We start from the raw sequence: 27,326 nt of genomic DNA on the forward strand, positions 1-27,326 counted from the left end.
TTTGCATGTTTTTCGTGTACTAACCCCTTTGGATTTGAAGGGGGTTTGTTAAATTTTTTTAGCGATCGAAAACTATTTATACGCCAACATATTGTCACGCCCCGAGAACCGAGACGTGAACTAAGCGAAGATAAGCGATATTAAACATACTTTATTAAACACTAAACGAGTAACTAAACATCCCACAGTGCATACTCAGTCTTTCACTTTACAGATCCAAAGATAAACAAAACAGAAAACAGAAAATATAACAAACTTTGATAAACCAAAAGCTTATATACAGACCTGCTAGATAACGAAACTAAAAACTTCAAAAAAACTTGACGACGTAAAACTCCGAGGTCGTCCTAACCCTTCTTCTCGTTTCCTGATTATAAAAAAAATTGAAGAAATAGGGATGAGCCTGAGGCCCAGTAGGTGCTATAATAATGGTTTGATTTTGAAAAGATTTTCGAAAATAATACTTAGCTTTATAATATTACTATTCTTGTCACGTGTAAATCACCATACACGTACAAGTATACCTTGCAGAAATGTAAATTGCAGAAATGTAAATGACAGAAATTTAAATGTGTCCATAGATACTACTAAAACGTGTACTATCTCCTGAGCCGCCTGCCAACTTAACCCGTGGCAGTCCTCTGATCAGAGCAAGGTGCACTCTCCGCACCGTATACATGTGTGTGTTAAACCGGCTTGTCCAGGATATACGAAACATTTCATTTCGTAAATACGGGATATATGTATAATATCGAAAATATTCTCAACTTCATAATCGGATATCCCGAGTTGAAGTTCCGCCACATTTTGAAAACGATTCTAGGTTTCGTGGCACGTTCACAAATATTTTCATTTCGAAAATAATATATACTTGAGGCCAAACCATAAATTCAGGAGAGAAGGGTTATAATAACCTACCTCAAGAGTAAGCGTCTATATCGCTCTTCCACGAGACGTCCGCTCGTCCTGTGAACTTGAACGTTCACTAATATCGAGAATCCAGACGTTCACTTACTCCGTGAACCTCTAAACGACTTTCAGTCTTGAGTCCTATCACGGTAAATCAAACCGATCCTGAATCATAATCCTATGAATAATTCACGATACTCAAACTCAAACGTACGATTTAATAATCGTATAACCCAAGACATTTCTAACTATAAAGTCCAAAATTCGCATTTCTTGAACGAGTCTAATTTCATTTCCATAATGAAATCTGAAAATAATTCTAGCGAAACAAGTATCATTCTTTTCTTTTCCAAACCCAGAACTGTCAATAACTTATCTCAAGTATAACGAATCATTAATCACCAAAAACCAGATCTCAAATCAACATCACACGGTCAAACTAACTCACGGCCAAACAAACTCATGGCCAAGCACGAAAACCAAAACCAAATGTTCAAAATCAAAAATCCATAACAATTCGTCCAATTATCCAAACACAATCCATCTTAAACTCAGTTTTGTAACACAAATTCAGTCCAAAATCATCAAATCACATCCAGAATATCGAAACCCCCAATTCAGATTTATACAAACCCTAAACTTCTAATTTTTCGTCCAAAATCCAAAATTTCATCAAGAAACATGCTCAAACTCTCCAATCCGAGTAACAATCATCACTAATCCATCATAAACAAGAGCAATGACAAGTTGATTTCACAAAAAAACTCGTTGAAATTGAAAACCCCCAATTTTTTTCATGTTGAACCCTAGATTCCACAAATCCAATTCGGGTTTGAATTTTCCTACCCACTTTTCGTGAGATTCAGCTTCCTCGGTGCTCACTTTCTCTTTCCCGGTGTCTTTTCCTCGGCGGCGGTCCTTGGTGGCTCGCGGCGATTTCTCTCGGCCACGGCGGGCGCACGCGGTGATGGCTCGGTGGCTTGATGGCGCGCGAAGACTAAAGAAGAAGAGAGGAAGGTGAAGAAGATGACGGTGGTGGTGAGGGTTGTGGCGGTGACGGTGATGTCCTTGATGTCGGTTTTGTTGTTTGTTTTTTTTTTCTTCTGTTTCTCTTTGTGCAGGTCGCGAGCGAAATGGAGAAGAAAGGAGAAGAAGAAAGAAGTATCAGGAGAAAAAGAAGAAAGAAGAAAGGAATAGAAGTGTGTGGAATTTTCTCAAGTTTTGCAAATAAACCCCTCTTTGTTTCCATCTCTAGAAAACTGACCCCGAACTCAACGTTTTATTTCAAATAGACCCAGAAAAACATGACAACCACGTCCTTGTCACAAAATTTTGTGACTTCAACCGTAACCAATCGAACCTTTAATTAAAAGTTTCAAAACCAAGAAAATTCTCATTCGTTCTCAAATAACTCAAATATACTCAAGGTTTCTCGGAAATAATTCTCGTCCTTAAGAATTTATTTTCTTAAATTAAATTCCGGAATATCTCATCGGAAAATAATTTATCATTCACGACGAACTCGATAAATCCTTTATTTTATTCCGAGATTTCTCCTTACCTTAATATATTTCAAATCCAAAATACTGGAAATACTACTTAGAAAATTAATTTACATAATTTTCTCGTCCTTTGATTAACTTAATTTACAAGATTAACCTTAAAATTTCGAGTCGCTACAGTTCGCCCCTCCTTAGAGAAATTTCGTCCCGAAATTTAAGATCTAACTGCCCACATGGAATAAGTACGGATACTTTTCCATCATATCGCTTTCCAGTTCCCAAGTCGCTTCTTCGCTTCCATGATGAGTCCACAAAACCTTCACCAACGGAATCTCACGGTTACGAAGAATCTTCATCTTCCTATCGACAACCTGGGTTGGAACTTCATCGTAAGTGACATTCTCTTGAATCGGTACATCTTCGAGTTGAACGATAGCTGTAGGATCGGGTTCGCTCTTCCGAAGCATTGACACGTGAAAAACATCGTGCACAAACGCTAACTCTGGGGGTAGAGCAAGTCGATAAGCCACAAGACCTACTCGTGCAGTAATCTGGAAAGGTCCTACGTATCGAGGAGACAATTTCCCTTTCCTTCCAAAACGGGAAATACCTTTACGTGGAGATACCTTTAAGAGCACATAGTCTCCTACTTCAAATTCGAGTGGTCTTCGTCTTTTATCAGCATAGCTCTTTTGTCGACTTTGAGCTGTCTTCAGTCGCTGCTGAATGATCGCGATCTTCTCATTAGTTTCTTCAATAATCGTAGCTCCTGTCTGAACACGTTCTTCTGGTTCAATCCAACACACAGGAGATCTACACGGTCTTCCATACAGAGCTTCAAATGGGGCCATGCCTATGCTGGACTGAAAACTGTTGTTGTATGCGAACTCAGCAAACGAGAGATTCTCTCTCCATTTGTTACCAAAATCCAAAGCACACGCTCTCAACATGTCTTCCAGAATTTGAATAACTCTCTCAGATTGCCCATCAGTCTGAGGATGAAAAGCAATACTGAAGTTCAGTATCGTTCCCATGGCTTCCTGGAAACTTCTCCAGTAATGAGCAGTGAATCGTGTATCACGATCTGAAGTAATGCTCAGAGGAACACCGTGATATTTCACCACGTTTTCTAGATACACTTCAGCTAGTTTCCTCTTGGAGTACGTTACCTTGATGGGAATGAAATGTGCAGACTTTGTAAGTCGGTCCACGATTACCCAAATCGTATCAAAACCTTCCTGTGACTTCGGTAGGTTTGTGAGAAAATCCATGGTTATCTCTTCCCATTTCCATTCTGGTATGGGCAACGGTTGCAACATTCCTCCTGGCTTCTGTCGCTCAGCTTTTACTTTGAGACAATTCTGACAACTCCTGACATAGTCGAGAACGTCTCTCTTCATGTTGCGCCACCAGAACTGTTTCTTCAGATTCTGGTACATCTTATTGGCTCCAGGATGAATGGCGTAACGAGACTTATGAGTTTCTTCCATAATCGCTTTCTTGATCTCGTCTACTTGTGGAACAGCTAAACGATTCTTGAAATACAAGCTTCCATCCCCTCGAACATTCCAATGCTCTAGCGTCTCACCATTCTGCAATCTTGTCAGAACACCTAGAAGATGTTTATCTTGCTGCTGATTCTCTTTAACTTGTTGGACCAGGTACGGTGGATCTACCAGATTATAAATCACCGCTGAATCACGACTCTCGAAGAGCTTAAGATCGTAATCCCCAATTACCATTTCTCTTTTCCAATCCAGCAATGCTAGCGCTGCTAGAACACCTGCACCTTTCCTACTCAGTGCATCAGCTACAACGTTAGCCTTGCCCGGATGATACTCGAGAGTGAAATCGTAATCCTCCATGTACTCAATCCATCGACGTTGTCTCAAGTTCAGATCTCGCTGAGTGAAGAGATATTTCAAACTTTTATGATCAGAAAAGATTTGAAATCTTACACCGTAAAGGTAGCATCTCCATATCTTCAACGCAAAGATGATGGCTGCTAACTCCAGATCATGAGTTGGGTAGTTCTTCTCATGAGGCTTCAGTTGACGAGAACCATAAGCAACTACGCGTCCATTTTGCATCAAAACGCACCACAGACCTTCTTTAGAAGCATCTGAGTAGACTTCATACGGCTCGCCCATCTTCGGGATAGTGAGAATTGGTGCACTAGTTAAACAAACTTTCAGCCTTTGGAAAGCATTCTCACACTGATGATCCCACTCAAACCGAACATTCTTCTTTGTGAGGCGGGTCATTGGTGCGGCTATCCGTGAGAAATCTTTCACAAACTTTCTGTAGTATCCAGCCAAACCCAGAAAACTTCGAATCTCTCCAACGTTCTTTGGTGGCTCCCATCTTAGGACTGATTCTATCTTAGAAGGGTCTACAGATATTCCATCTTCAGTTATTACATGCCCAAGAAACTTAACTTCCGTTAACCAAAAATCACACTTCTCCTTCTTAGCATATAATTGATGCTCCTGAAGAGTCTGCAAAACAACTCTAAGATGTTGCTCATGCTCTTGCGCGTCCTTCGAGTAAATCAGAATATCATCAATGAAGACAATGACGAACTGATCCAGGAATGGTCGAAAAACTCGGTTCATCATGTCCATAAAAGCTGCAGGAGCGTTCGTTAATCCAAAAGGCATTACCAGGAACTCAAAATGACCATAACGAGTCCTGAAAGCCGTCTTAGGAATATCCTCTTCACGAACCTTCAGCTGATGATACCCAGATCTCAGATCTATCTTGGAAAAGAATCGAGATCCTCCCAGTTGATCAAACAACTCATCAATCCTGGGTAATGGGTACTTATTCTTTATCGTCACTGCATTCAGCTTTCTGTAGTCAATACATAATCTCAGACTTCCATCGTGTTTCTTAGCGAACAACACAGGTGCTCCCCATGGTGACGTACTATTTCGAATGTACCCTTTACTCGCCAACTCATCAAGTTGCTTTCGTAATTCTTGTAGCTCTGCAGGTGCCATTCTGTATGGAGGAATAGAGATTGGAGTTGTACCAGGAATAAGTTCAATGCAGAACTCTAATTCTCGATCAGGAGGTAAGCTAGACAATTCCTCTGGAAAAACATCTGGAAATTCATCCACAACAGGAATAGCTAACTCTTCCTGAGCATCCCTTACACCTTCTTCTAACGAGGCAATGAGTGCATAGCACGATAAATTCTTCCGTCCTCCAACAGATGCCTTCAAAATATGATTCCCTGCTTCCTGACCTTCACCATCTCGATATAGGACAGTCTTCCTAGACCCCGTGTGTAGCGTTACTCTTCGCTTATGGCAATCTAGTTGGACTCTATACTTTGACAACCAATCCATGCCAAGTATGACGTCATACAGAGTCATAGGCAACACGATTAAATTCACATCTAGTTGCTCACCATTCCCACTGGTTACCTGACTGTGACAACTAAGGGTCGCTCTGGCCTCACCGATGGGTGTATGCAGAAACAAAGGTCTCTCTAACGAATTCGTTTCTAATCTCAAGATATTAAGGAAATCTTCCGAAATAAACGAATGCGTGGCACCAGTGTCAAACAACACCTTAGCCCAAGATGTTGAGATGAGAATCATACCGTCCATGGCAGTGTGACTACTTCCAGCCTTTGAAGTTTCTCCGATCACCACATTAGCTTGTCCCTCGGCTCGTCCTTTTCCTCCTCCAGAAGAACCTCTCTGGCCTCCAGGTCTAGCTTGATTCTGCATCGGGGATTGCACACTTCCCGAAGACTGTGGTCGTGGTTGAGGAAAGTATTGAGGCACAGTTCCCTGAGACTGTGGGAAGCTTGGTGGTCGATATTGTGGCTGAGGCACAAACAGCCGATAGCTTGGCTGACCATAACTTGTCGGCCCATAACTCGGTGGAACGTAAGTTTGCGAAGGTTGTTGTCCTTGATTCCTCGGACAATTTCGCTTGAGATGACCAGGTTCTCCGCATATGTAACACGTGTAGCCATACGGAACAGAGCTGCTACCACCAGACAACCTGTTACCAGACGTTCGGGTACCACTTCCTCCAGCTTGGCTTGCGCTTGCAACACCACTGGACTGCCCCCGTCCAGCTCCTGAACGACGAACATTTCTGGTTGGTCCTCCAGAAGATTCACCTTTCTCAGCCCGCTCTTTTTGGTACGCTAGGCTGTCTTGTTCGACACGTAAAGCTGCTGACACGAGTCTAGCATACTCGCGGATCTCCAAAGCAACTATTTGCCTTCGAACAGAAGCTTTCAGACCATCTTCAAACCTTATGCACCTCATGTGCTCAGTTTCCACAATCGAAGGAGCAAAGCGAGCTAAATCACTGAACTTCGCTTCATACTGAAACACAGTCATGCTTCCTTGAGTAAGTCCAATGAATTCTCTAACCTTTTCATCTCGGAAGCTCTGTGGGAAAAACTGCCTGTAAAACAGCTCTTCAAACTCTTCCCACGTCATGGCGTCAACGTCATGTGTCCTCCTCAGTTGCCTCCACCAAACGCCAGCACGATCTTCGAGTTTAGTAGCCGTAAACTCTACGCGATACTCTTGTGGAGTTCTGATCGTATCCAGCTGCATTATAAGGTTCTGAAACCAATGATCTGCCACTTGTGGATCAGCATCACCTTTAAATGCAGAGATATGGAGTCGCTGAAACTCTCTCAGACATTGACTCCTTGAAGGAACAGCTGGCACTTCGTTCCGTGCACGTGCGGCCATCTCCTGAAAGGCGCGATACATCGCAGCAGCCACATCTTCAGGAGGTTCAGGGGGTCGCACGGGTCCTCGTAATGGTGGAACGTTATGTGGTCTCGCACCTGGCGGCCTACCACGTCGTGCCATTCTGAAAGTAAATCAATGGACCATGAGTGTAAAGCAAACCGAGTATGCATTCCCTAGAGATTCTATAACCTAGACGCTCTGATACCAAACCTGTCACGCCCCGAGAACCGAGACGTGAACTAAGCGAAGATAAGCGATATTAAACATACTTTATTAAACACTAAACGAGTAACTAAACATCCCACAGTGCATACTCAGTCATTCACTTTACAGATCCAAAGATAAACAAAACAGAAAACAGAAAATATAACAAACTTTGATAAACCAAAAGCTTATATACAGACCTGCTAGATAACGAAACTAAAAACTTCAATAAAACTTGACGACGTAAAACTCCGAGGTCGTCCTAACCCTTCTTCTCGTTTCCTGATTATAAAAAAAATTGAAGAAATAGGGATGAGCCTGAGGCCCAGTAGGTGCTATAATAATGGTTTGATTTTGAAAAGATTTTCGAAAATAATACTTAGCTTTATAATATTACTATTCTTGTCACGTGTAAATCACCATACACGTACAAGTATACCTTGCAGAAATGTAAATTGCAGAAATGTAAATGACAGAAATTTAAATGTGTCCATAGATACTACTAAAACGTGTACTATCTCCTGAGCCGCCTGCCAACTTAACCCGTGGAAGTCCTCTGATCAGAGCAAGGTGCACTCTCCGCACCGTATACATGTGTGTGTGAAACCGGCTTGTCCAGGATATACGAAACATTTCATTTCGTAAATACGGGATATATGTATAATATCGAAAATATTCTCAACTTCATAATCGGATATCCCGAGTTGAAGTTCCGCCACATTTTGAAAACGATTCTAGGTTTCGTGGCACGTTCACAAACATTTTCATTTCGAAAATAATATATACTTGAGGCCAAACCATAAATTCAGGAGAGAAGGGTTATAATAACCTACCTCAAGAGTAAGCGTCTATATCGCTCTTCCACGAGACGTCCGCTCGTCCTGTGAACTTGAACGTTCACTAATATCGAGAATCCAGACGTTCACTTACTCCGTGAACCTCTAAACGACTTTCAGTCTTGAGTCCTATCACGGTAAATCAAACCGACCCTGAATCAGAATCCTATGAATAATTCACGATACTCAAACTCAAACGTACGATTTAATAATCGTATAACCCAAAGACATTTCTAACTATAAAGTCCAAAATTCGCATTTCTTGAACGAGTCTAATTTCATTTCCATAATGAAATCTGAAAATAATTCTAGCGAAACAAGTATCATTCTTTTCTTTTCCAAACTCAGAACTGTCAATAACTTATCTCAAGTATAACGAATCATTAATCACCAAAAACCAGATCTCAAATCAACATCACACGGTCAAACTAACTCACGGCCAAACAAACTCATGGCCAAGCACGAAAACCAAAACCAAATGTTCAAAATCAAAAATCCATAACAATTCGTCCAATTATCCAAACACAATCCATCTTAAACTCAGTTTTGTAACACAAATTCAGTCCAAAATCATCAAATCACATCCAGAATATCGAAACCCCCAATTCAGATTTATACAAACCCTAAACTTCTAATTTTTCGTCCAAAATCCAAAATTTCATCAAGAAACATGCTCAAACTCTCCAATCCGAGTAACAATCATCACTAATCCATCATAAACAAGAGCAATGACAAGTTGATTTCACAAAAAAACTCGTTGAAATTGAAAACCCCCAATTTTTTTCATGTTGAACCCTAGATTCCACAAATCCAATTCGGGTTTGAATTTTCCTACCCACTTTTCGTGAGATTCAGCTTCCTCGGTGCTCACTTTCTCTTTCCCGGTGTCTTTTCCTCGGCGGCGGTCCTTGGTGGCTCGCGGCGATTTCTCTCGGCCACGGCGGGCGCACGCGGTGATGGCTCGGTGGCTTGATGGCGCGCGAAGACTAAAGAAGAAGAGAGGAAGGTGAAGAAGATGACGGTGGTGGTGAGGGTTGTGGCGGTGACGGTGATGTCCTTGATGTCGGTTTTGTTGTTTGTTTTTTTTTTCTTCTGTTTCTCTTTGTGCAGGTCGCGAGCGAAATGGAGAAGAAAGGAGAAGAAGAAAGAAGTATCAGGAGAAAAAGAAGAAAGAAGAAAGGAATAGAAGTGTGTGGAATTTTCTCAAGTTTTGCAAATAAACCCCTCTTTGTTTCCATCTCTAGAAAACTGACCCCGAACTCAACGTTTTATTTCAAATAGACCCAGAAAAACATGACAACCACGTCCTTGTCACAAAATTTTGTGACTTCAACCGTAACCAATCGAACCTTTAATTAAAAGTTTCAAAACCAAGAAAATTCTCATTCGTTCTCAAATAACTCAAATATACTCAAGGTTTCTCGGAAATAATTCTCGTCCTTAAGAATTTATTTTCTTAAATTAAATTCCGGAATATCTCATCGGAAAATAATTTATCATTCACGACGAACTCGATAAATCCTTTATTTTATTCCGAGATTTCTCCTTACCTTAATATATTTCAAATCCAAAATACTGGAAATACTACTTAGAAAATTAATTTACATAATTTTCTCGTCCTTTGATTAACTTAATTTACAAGATTAACCTTAAAATTTCGAGTCGCTACAGTTCTCCCCTCCTTAGAGAAATTTCGTCCCGAAATTTAAGATCTAACTGCCCACATGGAATAAGTACGGATACTTTTCCATCATATCGCTTTCCAGTTCCCAAGTCGCTTCTTCGCTTCCATGATGAGTCCACAAAACCTTCACCAACGGAATCTCACGGTTACGAAGACTCTTCATCTTCCTATCGACAACCTGGGTTGGAACTTCATCGTAAGTGACATTCTCTTGAATCGGTACATCTTCGAGTTGAACGATAGCTGTAGGATCGGGTTCGCTCTTCCGAAGCATTGACACGTGAAAAACATCGTGCACAAACGCTAACTCTGGGGGTAGAGCAAGTCGATAAGCCACAAGACCTACTCGTGCAGTAATCTGGAAAGGTCCTACGTATCGAGGAGACAATTTCCCTTTCCTTCCAAAACGGGAAATACCTTTACGTGGAGATACCTTTAAGAGCACATAGTCTCCTACTTCAAATTCGAGTGGTCTTCGTCTTTTATCAGCATAGCTCTTTTGTCGACTTTGAGCTGTCTTCAGTCGCTGCTGAATGATCGCGATCTTCTCATTAGTTTCTTCAATAATCGTAGCTCCTGTCTGAACACGTTCTTCTGGTTCAATCCAACACACAGGAGATCTACACGGTCTTCCATACAGAGCTTCAAATGGGGCCATGCCTATGCTGGACTGAAAACTGTTGTTGTATGCGAACTCAGCAAACGAGAGATTCTCTCTCCATTTGTTACCAAAATCCAAAGCACACGCTCTCAACATGTCTTCCAGAATTTGAATAACTCTCTCAGATTGCCCATCAGTCTGAGGATGAAAAGCAATACTGAAGTTCAGTATCGTTCCCATGGCTTCCTGGAAACTTCTCCAGTAATGAGCAGTGAATCGTGTATCACGATCTGAAGTAATGCTCAGAGGAACACCGTGATATTTCACCACGTTTTCTAGATACACTTCAGCTAGTTTCTGTTGGAATCGATCTAGGGTTTGAGAAAAAGTTTAACGCTTCGTTAAGCGGCGGAATTTTAAAAATTTTCTTTTTAAGTAAAACTAGTTTTTACTAACCTAGACAAGAGCATATGCATGTAAATAAAAACTAATATGAGCTATAAAAGTTACTAACCTTTTGATGCTTGAACGTTGATGAGCCTTTGGAAGGTTGGCAACGTTCGTCTCCCCTCGCAGCACGTCTCTCTTTTCTTTCCTCGGGAACTCGAGCAACCACGATAGTTTCTATCACTAAATCACTCGAAAAGAAGGAATTAGTGAGTGGGCACTTTTAAACACTACGACTTGAGAACGAGTCTCGAAGTCGCAGAGCTAAAGACTAGGTCGAGTGAGGACCTAGGTGCCAAGACAAGAAATAATCGAAAATAAAATAGAAAGAGAGAGAGAGAGGATTTCGGCCACCACAAGGTCTAGAGAGAGAAGCTCTCAATCTCTAACTTATGTGGAATGAGAAAACAATGAGAATGAGGGCCCTATTTATAGGAGAAGGGTTAGCCTTAGAAATGGGAGTTTCCTCTTTTTTCCAAGCATTCATGAGCAATCTCTTATTGCCCTTTTCTCCATATGCGCCCAACATCTCATTCCCTTTAAGGGATTTGTTTCCTAATTTGTTTCCTCTTCTTTGCTTGTGTTGGCCGAATTTCCTTATGGCAAGCATAGGAAATTTGTTTCCTCTTTTTCTTTTGGCAAGTATCTTGATACATTTATGCACAAAATATTCTCTTTCTCTTGGGTATTTTGGGCGCCCAACACTTCTAGAAAGGCTTCTAGAATTTTCTTCACTTGTTCAAGACAACATAAGAAAAGGCCCATTTAGAATTTTCAATAAAATTCTTATGAAATGAAATTAATTCACAAGGCCCAATGATCAAGTCATGGCCGAGTGAAACATGTCATAAAATGACCTTGTCAAAAATTTATTGACATTCATTTCATCGTTTGTCTCAAAAGACAAAAATACCCTTTTAACTATTTTCGTTCTTGTTTTGGCTTAGCTTCCAGTTTAACTATTCCTATCGATGTGATTCGTGACAGTGACCTCATGGACCCAAATGAACAAAGCTTTAGCTAAACACTTGGACTCAAAAGTTCACAAACCTTTTCCAAGTTTAGCTTAATGCCAACTGACTCCACTAAAGAGCTGACACTGAAAATCTCTCGGTTCAAATGAATTTATTTTCTACTCAAGAATTCGACCTAATTATGATGAGCGGATCCACTGAATATTATCTATGTTTACCCTTCATGAATGTCATCAGCTAGTCGGGATTTACTAAATTACCATTTTACCCTTCTAGCTGTTATTTCCTCAACTCCTTTGTCGCTTGTGAATAAGTTAGAAACAATGTATTGACGAGGAGCTAACAAGTCACATTGTTTCATCCAAAAAAGTCAAGACTCAATTTGGACACTGGCCAGTTCATTTATTCACACTCCAAGGAACAAAGCATGAGGTGACATACATTGCATTTCAGCAATCTTGTACATGAATTCCATATCTATGAGAACTTCACAAAGTTACTCATGACAGACTCACAACTTAGTACTTCACCAATAGGCCTTGTTCGGAATCACATAGTGAGTCCGAACTTTGACTTTCTCAAATGAGAATACTAAGGTGTGAAATGGCATGTCTCATTTCAGGATTAAGGTAAGCATGATGCAATTCATACATAGTGACTTCGAGACATAAGAGGTTAAATGGTTTGTTCTTATCTTGTCTCTAGAAGTGCACTGGTCAATTCAGTACCTTCGGAAGATACCTAGAAGAACTATAGAGTTCCTAACTCTCAATGCCTCATAACCAGACATCATAGATTCTTCTAACAATCATACTGAGGTCAATAGTCCTTTGACCCTAAGATTGCGAATATATCGTTTTAAGCAAACTACGAAGAGTTTGTTCATGCAAATCTACATTTGTCTCTTCGTAAGTTGTTAAGTTTGTTTATGGACTAAAAGACTAAGGTTTTATCATAAAGCTTCAAACAAAGAAGATTGAATGAACGTTTCAACTTTATTAATGAATGAATAGGCAATTACAAGCAAGAGTCTTCGTAAGACTATATGACATCAAATGTACATAAATAGACACTACTACTCTTCTTGTGGGCACCATTGACAACAAACTCCCACTTGACTCAAAGAAGATGTGAGTAGTCCTACATGCCTAATCCCTCTCGAAGTTGGTCAAAGACCTTGTTCGCTAGGGCCTTGGTGAATGGATCTTCCAGAGATCTACTTCACCTCCACGTCTCCGCGTTGCGCGATCTCTCGAATCAAATGGTATTTCCTCTCAATATGTTTAGAGCGCTTATGGCTTCTAGGTTCCTTTGAGTTAGCGACAGCCCCACTATTATCACAATAAAGGGTCATGGGCTCGTCGACGTTTGGAACAACTTCCAAATACTTAAGGAACTTTCTAAGCCATACAGCCTCTTTGGATGCTTCACAAGCAGCCACATATTCTGCTTCCATTGTGGAGTCAGCAATGCAAGATTGCTTAATACTTCTCCACACAACAGCTCCACCATTAAGGATGAACACAGATCCCGAAGTGGATTTCCTGGAATCCTTATCCGCTTGAAAATCGGAGTCGGTATATCCCGTCATAGTCAGGTCAGTACCTGAGTATGTAAGCATCAAGTTCCTAGTTCTTCAAAGATACTTAAGAACATGCTTAACAGCAATCCAGTGCTCGGGTCCAGGGTTGGATTGGAAACGGCTAACTACGCCAACGGCGAAACAGATGTCAGGTCTTGTGCAAAGCATAGCATACATGAGGCTTCCTACGGCAGAGGCGTAAGGAATTTTCCTCATGTCTTCAATCTCTTGTGCAGTCTTGGGAGACTGGTCCTTAGAAAGTGAAACTCCATGCCTAAAGGGTGTTTGGCCCTTCTTGGAGTCTTGCATCGAGAAGCGATCCATTACCTTATCAATATAAGATGCTTGAGAGAGCGACAGGGTCCGGTTTTTCCTATCTCGAAAGATTTGGATCCCCAGAATGTACGCGGCTTCTCCTAGATCCTTCATATCGAATTGCTTTGCCAGCCAGACCTTAACCTCAGATAACTTACCCACGTCATTACCAATGAGTAGTATATCATCGACATATAGTACCAGAAACACAACTTTGCCTTCGTGTATTAACTTGTAAACACAAGGCTCATCTATTGACTGTTCAAAGCCGAAGCTTTTTACAGTTTCATCGAATCTAATATTCCATGACTTAGATGCTTGCTTTAGTCCATAAATGGATTTAAGCAACTCACAAACCTTGGTCTCTTGACCTTTATCCACGAAACCGTCTGGTTGAGCCATGTAAATGCGCTCGTCAAGATTGCCATTCAGAAAGGCTATCTTGACATCCATTTGCCAGATCTCATAGTCGAGAGCTGCAGCTATGGATAGGAGTATACGGATGGATTTAAGCATCGCGACTGGCGAGAAGGTTTCTTCATAGTCAATCCCTTCTTGTTGGGTATAACCCTTCGCCACAAGTCGTGCTTTGAACGTCTCAACGTTCCCATCATGACCCATTTTCTTCTTGTATATCCACTTACACCCTACGGGTTTAATCCCTTCAGGAAGGTCTACAAGTTTCCAGACTTTGTTGACATACATTGAGTGCATTTCAACTTTCATGGCGTCAAGCCAAAGGTTTGATTCAGAACAAGCCATCGCTTGGCTATAGGAAACAGGGTCATCCATGTCGGAGACGGCTACAAGAGAGTCTCCATAAGACATGTACCTGTCAGGCTTTTGAGTAGCCCTCCCACTACGTCTAAGTACTACTTGACGAGATTCTGATGAGTTAGGTTGTGTTTCAGTTGGGGTAAGAACAGTTCTTACAGATGAGGTAGAAGCTTCCTCACCCAACTTTTCTTCAAGCACAATTTTGCTTCTAGGTTTTGCATCTTTCATAAAGTCCTCCTCGAGGAAACGAGCATTCGTTCTATCGAAAGTCTTATCGTCCTCGGGACTATAGAAAATGAAACCTTTGGTTTCCTTTGGATATCCTACAAACAGGCACAATTCTGACCTACTAGCTAACTTGCTAGTCTTTTGCCTTACCATATGTGCAGGGCAACCCCAAATTCGGATGTGGCCCAAACTTACTTTACGGCCAGTCCATCTTTCATAAGGAGTACCAGGAACCGTTTTAGACGGAACTTGGTTCAGAATGTAAGCGGCTGTTTCGAGGGCATATCCCCAAAAGGAAAGCGGGAGTGACGAGTAACTCATCATCGATCTAACCATCTCCATAAGAGTTCGGTTTCTTCTCTCTGACACTCCGTTTTGTTGAGGTGTGCCAGGTGCGATAAGCTGAGAAGCGATACCTTCTTCTTTAAGAAAGTCATCGAACTCTCCAGACATATACTCACCACCTCGATCAGATCGAAGGGTTTTGATCACTTTGCCAGTTTGCTTTTCCACTAAAGCCCTAAAGACCTTAAATACGTTAAAGGTCTCGGATTTGTGTTTAAGCAAATAGACAAACCCATATCTTGAGTAATCATCAGTGAAGGTAACGAAGTATTCGTATCCTCCACGTGCCTGTTGGTTGAGCGGACCACATACATCAGAATGTATTAGTTCCAGCAACTCAGTGGCTCTTCGACCCTTATCGGAGAAAGGTCGCTTAGTCATTTTTCCTTCTATGCAGGATTCACAAGTAGGTAGTGAACCTATTGCAGAGGCTTGGAGTGGACCATCCCTCACAAGTCTCTTAATCCTATCTAGACTGATATGACCAAGTCTTAAGTGCCAGAGGTATGTTGATTTTGTTAGATCGGAGGATTCAGAAAGTTTGATCCTCTTTGGCTCCCTAATTAGATCGTTATCTATTTCGGTGTCTAAAAGAGAAGGTTGAGTGGGATAGATGTAAAAAAGACCATTCTTCATACATGCATCAGTGACGAAAGAATTAGAAAAAGAAATACGAATTCCATTCTTTATAAACTTTAAACAATAATCTTGCTCAAGAAGTCGAGCAACGGATATTAAGTTCTTCCCAAAGGTAGGAACAAAATAAACATTATTCAAGTTTAAAGTGCGGTCTTCAAAAGACAGCGTCACGGATCCCACAGCCTTCGCAGACACCAGGCTCCCATCACCCCATTTGAAACAGAACTCGCCTTCCTCTAAGCCTTTGGTTTTCTTGAAACTATTCAAGGAACAACAAATATGGTTAGTAGCAGCGGAGTCAAGAATCCACATTGATACATTATCAGCTACTAAGCATGCTTCGGTAACTAGTACAATACTACGTTCCTTTGCTTTGAGATAGGCAGGACAGTTCTTTTTATCGGCCTTGTAAAGTCTCTTCTCAGTTCCAGAGGCGGAGGCTTTTTGCTCAGTAGCATGTGCCTCTCCTTGATTCCTCTTTCTCTTAGTGAGACCTACAGCAGTGTGAAGTTCCTCCATAAGCTTGGTAACAGTGTACTCTAGCTTGTTTATGAAGTAGTTCATCTTGGAGGCATCAAGAGATGCGGGGAGAGTTTCTAAGATCATATCTATGATATTCTTCCCATCAATCTCAGATCCTAGGATTTCCATTTTATTCAGAAAACTAATGATCAGTATCATGAAGTCTCCAACAGGAGTCCTAGCCTGCATATGACAGTTCATAAACTGTCGGACTGCTTGTAGCCTTGTTTGACGCCTTTGCCCTCCAAACATCTCAAGGAGATTGTAGAGCATGTCAGCGGAAGTCTCGATGTCACGATGTTGCTCTTTCAGCATATTGTTCATAGATGCCAAGTTATAGCACCTCACAATCTCATCGGATCGAAGCCAGGCCGCTAAGGCATCATTGTCCTCTTGAGTTAAATCATCATTCGTCAGAGGAGGACACGGGGTGGTGAGTACCCATTTGTGCTTGTTAACGGTAGGTATTATGTCGAGGTTACGTTTCGAATCTACGTAGTTTTCGTTTTCGAGTTTGATCGAGGAAAGAAAGATTGAGAGATGGTTGAGAGACATATTGCCTATAAGTTGAAACCAGTTTATGATTAGTCTTTGGTTTAGGATTTAAGTTTTATTAAGACTTTTGTAAAACCCAAAGGTGTTATAAACCAAACGATAATTTACTCCCTCAAGAGAAGGCCGCAAAAAATCTCCTTTTATAAGTAAATGACACATCATTAATGCTAAGCCAAGATGTCAGTACATCATTTTGACTAGCCACCTTGTAAATTGGTTTGATCACTCACATCCTTTCGCAGAGCCTTAAGGAAGGATACTAGGGATTGAGCCTAAGTGTGCAACCAACCACTTAGTCCAAAAGATCAGCTTTGAAAAACAATCCCCCAAGGGGAGGCCTTGCCATCATTGCATCACTCTCGGACGTAGCTCATTGAGCAATGATCGAAGCAATAACGCCTTGGAGTACTCACATTTAAGTGAGGGTCGCAAGAGCGGCTCTTAGTCCCACGTTATTGCATCTTTCACTAGTGTTGGGGATCGCGGGTTACAAACAACGAATATAACCCTCCCACTTAGTTTTTGGAGTTGGTTCATCGACTCTTATAAGTTCGGAAACAAATTTCCTAGTTAGAGAGCGACAGAGCGGACAACTAGAAGAGAATCCTAGATCGACATGTTCAGAGCAGTATTAGTGCATAAAGGCACAAGGGACATACTCGATCTTTTCCTATTTTCTATTTCGGGAAAGTGCGTGAGGGAAGTGTGAACTTCAACTCACTCGAACACTTGAAAGTTTGAGATTACACATCTTTTTATTTTTCGGTTTTGTCTACAAAGAGACCTCCCACTCAAAATTTCAAGAGCATATAGATTTTGAACATATGTGATATAGATATAGTTTTGAAAACATTTTGAAAACTTATTTGATTTGGATGACAAAATATTTTCAAGTTTGAAAGTGAAAACGGTTTTTCAAAATTCAAACTAGTTTTGTAAAAATTCAATTTCAATTAATCTTTCAAAAATCAAAACTTTTAATCTTTACACATCATGTTTATAATCATATGAAAAACATTTTTGCTCAAGAAAGTTTTCTCATTAGAGTTCTATAACTCATGGTAGTGGGGTTTGAAAATCCGGATTTCTAAAAACTGGAGTTTCAGACAGCCGCGCACCTCGGAGTAAAATCGCCATAACTGGCGGCTCCGATGTCCTTTTGAGCCAAAACCGGTGGCATTGGACAGAGGACAGACAGAGCTTTAATTTGATTCAAGAATCATTAAATTTCGATTTCTGAGCAGAGAGTTATGCCGCTTTTAATGCGGGTTTACATTCCAGCTCGAAGAAAAAGAAATAAATTAAAGCTTTGTCCTTTTAGGTGCGAAAAAGAATCGAGTGTAACGGAACGTTTTATGAAGTTGTTTAAAGCTTTTATTTGTGTTTTATTAGCAGGGTAATAACATAGAATAAAAGAAATAACAACATGCATAAAACGATTCAAGTAAATAAACGAAACTAGCAAGAAAAATAAAACTAGTCACAAAATTTACTCGAAAATTCTCAAACCTTCAAAACACGTTTTTCAATATAATAAATTAAAAACTTTTAGAACTGATTCTAATGTGTTTTAACATCATCCCAAACTCATAGAAAAACAACATGGTTTTTAATTTAGAGACAAGAGCAATAAATTAAAAATAATCTAAGATTACAATTCTAACTTGTCACAAAATTAGTAAACTTTCGAAAACGATTTTCAAGCTCATAATTTAAAAACATGCACATGCATTCCTTTGACCATAGCTCTGATACCATTTGTTGGAATCGATCTAGGGTTTGAGAAAAAGTTTAACGCTTCGTTAAGCGGCGGAATTTTAAAAATTTTCTTTTTAAGTAAAACTAGTTTTTACTAACCTAGACAAGAGCATATGCATGTAAATAAAAACTAATATGAGCTATAAAAGTTACTAACCTTTTGATGCTTGAACGTTGATGAGCCTTTGGAAGGTTGGCAACGTTCGTCTCCCCTCGCAGCACGTCTCTCTTTTCTTTCCTCGGGAACTCGAGCAACCACGATAGTTTCTATCACTAAATCACTCGAAAAGAAGGAATTAGTGAGTGGGCACTTTTAAACACTACGACTTGAGAACGAGTCTCGAAGTCGCAGAGCTAAAGACTAGGTCGAGTGAGGACCTAGGTGCCAAGACAAGAAATAATCGAAAATAAAATAGAAAGAGAGAGAGAGAGGATTTCGGCCACCACAAGGTCTAGAGAGAGAAGCTCTCAATCTCTAACTTATGTGGAATGAGAAAACAATGAGAATGAGGGCCCTATTTATAGGAGAAGGGTTAGCCTTAGAAATGGGAGTTTCCTCTTTTTTCCAAGCATTCATGAGCAATCTCTTATTGCCCTTTTCTCCATATGCGCCCAACATCTCATTCCCTTTAAGGGATTTGTTTCCTAATTTGTTTCCTCTTCTTTGCTTGTGTTGGCCGAATTTCCTTATGGCAAGCATAGGAAATTTGTTTCCTCTTTTTCTTTTGGCAAGTATCTTGATACATTTATGCACAAAATATTCTCTTTCTCTTGGGTATTTTGGGCGCCCAACACTTCTAGAAAGGCTTCTAGAATTTTCTTCACTTGTTCAAGACAACATAAGAAAAGGCCCATTTAGAATTTTCAATAAAATTCTTATGAAATGAAATTAATTCACAAGGCCCAATGATCAAGTCATGGCCGAGTGAAACATGTCATAAAATGACCTTGTCAAAAATTTATTGACATTCATTTCATCGTTTGTCTCAAAAGACAAAAATACCCTTTTAACTATTTTCGTTCTTGTTTTGGCTTAGCTTCCAGTTTAACTATTCCTATCGATGTGATTCGTGACAGTGACCTCATGGACCCAAATGAACAAAGCTTTAGCTAAACACTTGGACTCAAAAGTTCACAAACCTTTTCCAAGTTTAGCTTAATGCCAACTGACTCCACTAAAGAGCTGACACTGAAAATCTCTCGGTTCAAATGAATTTATTTTCTACTCAAGAATTCGACCTAATTATGATGAGCGGATCCACTGAATATTATCTATGTTTACCCTTCATGAATGTCATCAGCTAGTCGGGATTTACTAAATTACCATTTTACCCTTCTAGCTGTTATTTCCTCAACTCCTTTGTCGCTTGTGAATAAGTTAGAAACAATGTATTGACGAGGAGCTAACAAGTCACATTGTTTCATCCAAAAAAGTCAAGACTCAATTTGGACACTGGCCAGTTCATTTATTCACACTCCAAGGAACAAAGCATGAGGTGACATACATTGCATTTCAGCAATCTTGTACATGAATTCCATATCTATGAGAACTTCACAAAGTTACTCATGACAGACTCACAACTTAGTACTTCACCAATAGGCCTTGTTCGGAATCACATAGTGAGTCCGAACTTTGACTTTCTCAAATGAGAATACTAAGGTGTGAAATGGCATGTCTCATTTCAGGATTAAGGTAAGCATGATGCAATTCATACATAGTGACTTCGAGACATAAGAGGTTAAATGGTTTGTTCTTATCTTGTCTCTAGAAGTGCACTGGTCAATTCAGTACCTTCGGAAGATACCTAGAAGAACTATAGAGTTCCTAACTCTCAATGCCTCATAACCAGACATCATAGATTCTTCTAACAATCATACTGAGGTCAATAGTCCTTTGACCCTAAGATTGCGAATATATCGTTTTAAGCAAACTACGAAGAGTTTGTTCATGCAAATCTACATTTGTCTCTTCGTAAGTTGTTAAGTTTGTTTATGGACTAAAAGACTAAGGTTTTATCATAAAGCTTCAAACAAAGAAGATTGAATGAACGTTTCAACTTTATTAATGAATGAATAGGCAATTACAAGCAAGAGTCTTCGTAAGACTATATGACATCAAATGTACATAAATAGACACTACTACTCTTCTTGTGGGCACCATTGACAACAGTTTCCTCTTGGAGTACGTTACCTTGATGGGAATGAAATGTGCAGACTTTGTAAGTCGGTCCACGATTACCCAAATCGTATCAAAACCTTCCTGTGACTTCGGTAGGTTTGTGAGAAAATCCATGGTTATCTCTTCCCATTTCCATTCTGGTATGGGCAACGGTTGCAACATTCCTCCTGGCTTCTGTCGCTCAGCTTTTACTTTGAGACAATTCTGACAACTCCTGACATAGTCGAGAACGTCTCTCTTCATGTTGCGCCACCAGAACTGTTTCTTCAGATTCTGGTACATCTTATTGGCTCCAGGATGAATGGCGTAACGAGACTTATGAGTTTCTTCCATAATCGCTTTCTTGATCTCGTCTACTTGTGGAACAGCTAAACGATTCTTGAAATACAAGCTTCCATCCCCTCGAACATTCCAATGCTCTAGCGTCTCACCATTCTGCAATCTTGTCAGAACACCTAGAAGATGTTTATCTTGCTGCTGATTCTCTTTAACTTGTTGGACCAGGTACGGTGGATCTACCAGATTATAAATCACCGCTGAATCACGACTCTCGAAGAGCTTAAGATCGTAATCCCCAATTACCATTTCTCTTTTCCAATCCAGCAATGCTAGCGCTGCTAGAACACCTGCACCTTTCCTACTCAGTGCATCAGCTACAACGTTAGCCTTGCCCGGATGATACTCGAGAGTGAAATCGTAATCCTCCATGTACTCAATCCATCGACGTTGTCTCAAGTTCAGATCTCGCTGAGTGAAGAGATATTTCAAACTTTTATGATCAGAAAAGATTTGAAATCTTACACCGTAAAGGTAGCATCTCCATATCTTCAACGCAAAGATGATGGCTGCTAACTCCAGATCATGAGTTGGGTAGTTCTTCTCATGAGGCTTCAGTTGACGAGAACCATAAGCAACTACGCGTCCATTTTGCATCAAAACGCACCCCAGACCTTCTTTAGAAGCATCTGAGTAGACTTCATACGGCTCGCCCATCTTCGGGATAGTGAGAATTGGTGCACTAGTTAAACAAACTTTCAGCCTTTGGAAAGTATTCTCACACTGATGATCCCACTCAAACCGAACATTCTTCTTTGTGAGGCGGGTCATTGGTGCGGCTATCCGTGAGAAATCTTTCACAAACTTTCTGTAGTATCCAGCCAAACCCAGAAAACTTCGAATCTCTCCAACGTTCTTTGGTGGCTCCCATCTTAGGACTGATTCTATCTTAGAAGGGTCTACAGATATTCCATCTTCAGTTATTACATGCCCAAGAAACTTAACTTCCGTTAACCAAAAATCACACTTCTCCTTCTTAGCATATAATTGATGCTCCTGAAGAGTCTGCAAAACAACTCTAAGATGTTGCTCATGCTCTTGCGCGTCCTTCGAGTAAATCAGAATATCATCAATGAAGACAATGACGAACTGATCCAGGAATGGTCGAAAAACTCGGTTCATCATGTCCATAAAAGCTGCAGGAGCGTTCGTTAATCCAAAAGGCATTACCAGGAACTCAAAATGACCATAACGAGTCCTGAAAGCCGTCTTAGGAATATCCTCTTCACGAACCTTCAGCTGATGATACCCAGATCTCAGATCTATCTTGGAAAAGAATCGAGATCCTCCCAGTTGATCAAACAACTCATCAATCCTGGGTAATGGGTACTTATTCTTTATCGTCACTGCATTCAGCTTTCTGTAGTCAATACATAATCTCAGACTTCCATCGTGTTTCTTAGCGAACAACACAGGTGCTCCCCATGGTGACGTACTATTTCGAATGTACCCTTTACTCGCCAACTCATCAAGTTGCTTTCGTAATTCTTGTAGCTCTGCAGGTGCCATTCTGTATGGAGGAATAGAGATTGGAGTTGTACCAGGAATAAGTTCAATGCAGAACTCTAATTCTCGATCAGGAGGTAAGCTAGACAATTCCTCTGGAAAAACATCTGGAAATTCATCCACAACAGGAATAGCTAACTCTTCCTGAGCATCCCTTACACCTTCTTCTAACGAGGCAATGAGTGCATAGCACGATAAATTCTTCCGTCCTCCAACAGATGCCTTCAAAATATGATTCCCTGCTTCCTGACCTTCACCATCTCGATATAGGACAGTCTTCCTAGACCCCGTGTGTAGCGTTACTCTTCGCTTATGGCAATCTAGTTGGACTCTATACTTTGACAACCAATCCATGCCAAGTATGACGTCATACAGAGTCATAGGCAACACGATTAAATTCACATCTAGTTGCTCACCATTCCCACTGGTTACCTGACTGTGACAACTAAGGGTCGCTCTGGCCTCACCGATGGGTGTATGCAGAAACAAAGGTCTCTCTAACGAATTCGTTTCTAATCTCAAGATATTAAGGAAATCTTCCGAAATAAACGAATGCGTGGCACCAGTGTCAAACAACACCTTAGCCCAAGATGTTGAGATGAGAATCATACCGTCCATGGCAGTGTGACTACTTCCAGCCTTTGAAGTTTCTCCGATCACCACATTAGCTTGTCCCTCGGCTCGTCCTTTTCCTCCTCCAGAAGAACCTCTCTGGCCTCCAGGTCTAGCTTGATTCTGCATCGGGGATTGCACACTTCCCGAAGACTGTGGTCGTGGTTGAGGAAAGTATTGAGACACAGTTCCCTGAGACTGTGGGAAGCTTGGTGGTCGATATTGTGGCTGAGGCACAAACAGCCGATAGCTTGGCTGACCATAACTTGTCGGCCCATAACTCGGTGGAACGTAAGTTTGCGAAGGTTGTTGTCCTTGATTCCTCGGACAATTTCGCTTGAGATGACCAGGTTCTCCGCATATGTAACACGTGTAGCCATACGGAACAGAGCTGCTACCACCAGACAACCTGTTACCAGACGTTCGGGTACCACTTCCTCCAGCTTGGCTTGCGCTTGCAACACCACTGGACTGCCCCCGTCCAGCTCCTGAACGACGAACATTTCTGGTTGGTCCTCCAGAAGATTCACCTTTCTCAGCCCGCTCTTTTTGGTACGCTAGGCTGTCTTGTTCGACACGTAAAGCTGCTGACACGAGTCTAGCATACTCGCGGATCTCCAAAGCAACTATTTGCCTTCGAACAGAAGCTTTCAGACCATCTTCAAACCTTATGCACCTCATGTGCTCAGTTTCCACAATCGAAGGAGCAAAGCGAGCTAAATCACTGAACTTCGCTTCATACTGAAACACAGTCATGCTTCCTTGAGTAAGTCCAATGAATTCTCTAACCTTTTCATCTCGGAAGCTCTGTGGGAAAAACTGCCTGTAAAACAGCTCTTCAAACTCTTCCCACGTCATGGCGTCAACGTCATGTGTCCTCCTCAGTTGCCTCCACCAAACGCCAGCACGATCTTCGAGTTTAGTAGCCGTAAACTCTACGCGATACTCTTGTGGAGTTCTGATCGTATCCAGCTGCATTATAAGGTTCTGAAACCAATGATCTGCCACTTGTGGATCAGCATCACCTTTAAATGCAGAGATATGGAGTCGCTGAAACTCTCTCAGACATTGACTCCTTGAAGGAACAGCTGGCACTTCGTTCCGTGCACGTGCGGCCATCTCCTGAAAGGCGCGATACATCGCAGCAGCCACATCTTCAGGAGGTTCAGGGGGTCGCACGGGTCCTCGTAATGGTGGAACGTTATGTGGTCTCGCACCTGGCGGCCTACCACGTCGTGCCATTCTGAAAGTAAATCAATGGACCATGAGTGTAAAGCAAACCGAGTATGCATTCCCTAGAGATTCTATAACCTAGACGCTCTGATACCAAACCTGTCACGCCCCGAGAACCGAGACGTGAACTAAGCGAAGATAAGCGATATTAAACATACTTTATTAAACACTAAACGAGTAACTAAACATCCCACAGTGCATACTCAGTCATTCACTTTACAGATCCAAAGATAAACAAAACAGAAAACAGAAAATATAACAAACTTTGATAAACCAAAAGCTTATATACAGACCTGCTAGATAACGAAACTAAAAACTTCAATAAAACTTGACGACGTAAAACTCCGAGGTCGTCCTAACCCTTCTTCTCGTTTCCTGATTATAAAAAAAATTGAAGAAATAGGGATGAGCCTGAGGCCCAGTAGGTGCTATAATAATGGTTTGATTTTGAAAAGATTTTCGAAAATAATACTTAGCTTTATAATATTACTATTCTTGTCACGTGTAAATCACCATACACGTACAAGTATACCTTGCAGAAATGTAAATTGCAGAAATGTAAATGACAGAAATTTAAATGTGTCCATAGATACTACTAAAACGTGTACTATCTCCTGAGCCGCCTGCCAACTTAACCCGTGGAAGTCCTCTGATCAGAGCAAGGTGCACTCTCCGCACCGTATACATGTGTGTGTGAAACCGGCTTGTCCAGGATATACGAAACATTTCATTTCGTAAATACGGGATATATGTATAATATCGAAAATATTCTCAACTTCATAATCGGATATCCCGAGTTGAAGTTCCGCCACATTTTGAAAACGATTCTAGGTTTCGTGGCACGTTCACAAACATTTTCATTTCGAAAATAATATATACTTGAGGCCAAACCATAAATTCAGGAGAGAAGGGTTATAATAACCTACCTCAAGAGTAAGCGTCTATATCGCTCTTCCACGAGACGTCCGCTCGTCCTGTGAACTTGAACGTTCACTAATATCGAGAATCCAGACGTTCACTTACTCCGTGAACCTCTAAACGACTTTCAGTCTTGAGTCCTATCACGGTAAATCAAACCGATCCTGAATCAGAATCCTATGAATAATTCACGATACTCAAACTCAAACGTACGATTTAATAATCGTATAACCCAAAGACATTTCTAACTATAAAGTCCAAAATTCGCATTTCTTGAACGAGTCTAATTTCATTTCCATAATGAAATCTGAAAATAATTCTAGCGAAACAAGTATCATTCTTTTCTTTTCCAAACTCAGAACTGTCAATAACTTATCTCAAGTATAAAGAATCATTAATCACCAAAAACCAGATCTCAAATCAACATCACACGGTCAAACTAACTCACGGCCAAACAAACTCATGGCCAAGCACGAAAACCAAAACCAAATGTTCAAAATCAAAAATCCATAACAATTCGTCCAATTATCCAAACACAATCCATCTTAAACTCAGTTTTGTAACACAAATTCAGTCCAAAATCATCAAATCACATCCAGAATATCGAAACCCCCAATTCAGATTTATACAAACCCTAAACTTCTAATTTTTCGTCCAAAATCCAAAATTTCATCAAGAAACATGCTCAAACTCTCCAATCCGAGTAACAATCATCACTAATCCATCATAAACAAGAGCAATGACAAGTTGATTTCACAAAAAAACTCGTTGAAATTGAAAACCCCCAATTTTTTTCATGTTGAACCCTAGATTCCACAAATCCAATTCGGGTTTGAATTTTCCTACCCACTTTTCGTGAGATTCAGCTTCCTCGGTGCTCACTTTCTCTTTCCCGGTGTCTTTTCCTCGGCGGCGGTCCTTGGTGGCTCGCGGCGATTTCTCTCGGCCACGGCGGGCGCACGCGGTGATGGCTCGGTGGCTTGATGGCGCACGAAGACTAAAGAAGAAGAGAGGAAGGTGAAGAAGATGACGGTGGTGGTGAGGGTTGTGGCGGTGACGGTGATGTCCTTGATGTCGGTTTTGTTGTTTGTTTTTTTTTTCTTCTGTTTCTCTTTGTGCAGGTCGCGAGCGAAATGGAGAAGAAAGGAGAAGAAGAAAGAAGTATCAGGAGAAAAAGAAGAAAGAAGAAAGGAATAGAAGTGTGTGGAATTTTCTCAAGTTTTGCAAATAAACCCCTCTTTGTTTCCATCTCTAGAAAACTGACCCCGAACTCAACGTTTTATTTCAAATAGACCCAGAAAAACATGACAACCACGTCCTTGTCACAAAATTTTGTGACTTCAACCGTAACCAATCGAACCTTTAATTAAAAGTTTCAAAACCAAGAAAATTCTCATTCGTTCTCAAATAACTCAAATATACTCAAGGTTTCTCGGAAATAATTCTCGTCCTTAAGAATTTATTTTCTTAAATTAAATTCCGGAATATCTCATCGGAAAATAATTTATCATTCACGACGAACTCGATAAATCCTTTATATTATTCCGAGATTTCTCCTTACCTTAATATATTTCAAATCCAAAATACTGGATATACTACTTAGAAAATTAATTTACATAATTTTCTCGTCCTTTGATTAACTTAATTTACAAGATTAACCTTAAAACTTCGAGTCGCTACACATATTCTCGAAAATATGGTAACCATCATCTTAACAAGCAAAGAATCTTAAAAATCGGGCACCATTTGAAAGAGTTATGGTACTTTCAAATTTTGCAAGTTTTTCGTGTACTACCCCCTTTGGCTTTGAAGGGGATTTGTGAAATTTTTGTAGGGATCGAAAACTAATTATACGCTTACATATTATCGAAACTATGGTAACCATCATCCTAAAAAGCCAAGAATCTTAAAAATCGGGCACCATTTGAAAG

General features: G+C 40.6%; 3 long non-coding RNA genes across 3 annotated transcripts; all 3 read right to left on the bottom strand.

Annotated features, from left to right (window-relative positions):
• Positions 1 to 263: 263 nt before the first annotated feature.
• Positions 264 to 1,939, bottom strand: LOC149398870 (uncharacterized). Its single transcript, XR_016296927.1, has 3 exons — positions 1,756 to 1,939; positions 919 to 1,050; positions 264 to 367 (listed from the first exon to the last, which is right to left on the bottom strand). It is a non-coding gene; the product is annotated as an uncharacterized LOC149398870 (long non-coding RNA).
• Positions 1,940 to 7,596: 5,657 nt separating this feature from the next.
• LOC149398871 (uncharacterized) lies at positions 7,597 to 9,203 on the bottom strand. The gene is made up of 3 exons (XR_016296936.1): positions 9,020 to 9,203; positions 8,182 to 8,313; positions 7,597 to 7,630 (listed from the first exon to the last, which is right to left on the bottom strand). It is a non-coding gene; the product is annotated as an uncharacterized LOC149398871 (long non-coding RNA).
• A 15,615-nt stretch (positions 9,204 to 24,818) lies between these two features.
• Positions 24,819 to 26,354, bottom strand: LOC149398872 (uncharacterized). Its single transcript, XR_016296944.1, has 3 exons — positions 26,242 to 26,354; positions 25,404 to 25,535; positions 24,819 to 24,852 (listed from the first exon to the last, which is right to left on the bottom strand). It is a non-coding gene; the product is annotated as an uncharacterized LOC149398872 (long non-coding RNA).
• Positions 26,355 to 27,326: the final 972 nt, after the last annotated feature.

This window comes from Urtica dioica, chromosome 5 (genome assembly GCF_054948205.1).
Source record: "Urtica dioica subsp. dioica isolate 48M chromosome 5, U.dioica_male_clone48M_v1_H2, whole genome shotgun sequence".
In the NCBI taxonomy this organism is placed as follows: Eukaryota; Viridiplantae; Streptophyta; class Magnoliopsida; order Rosales; family Urticaceae; genus Urtica; species Urtica dioica.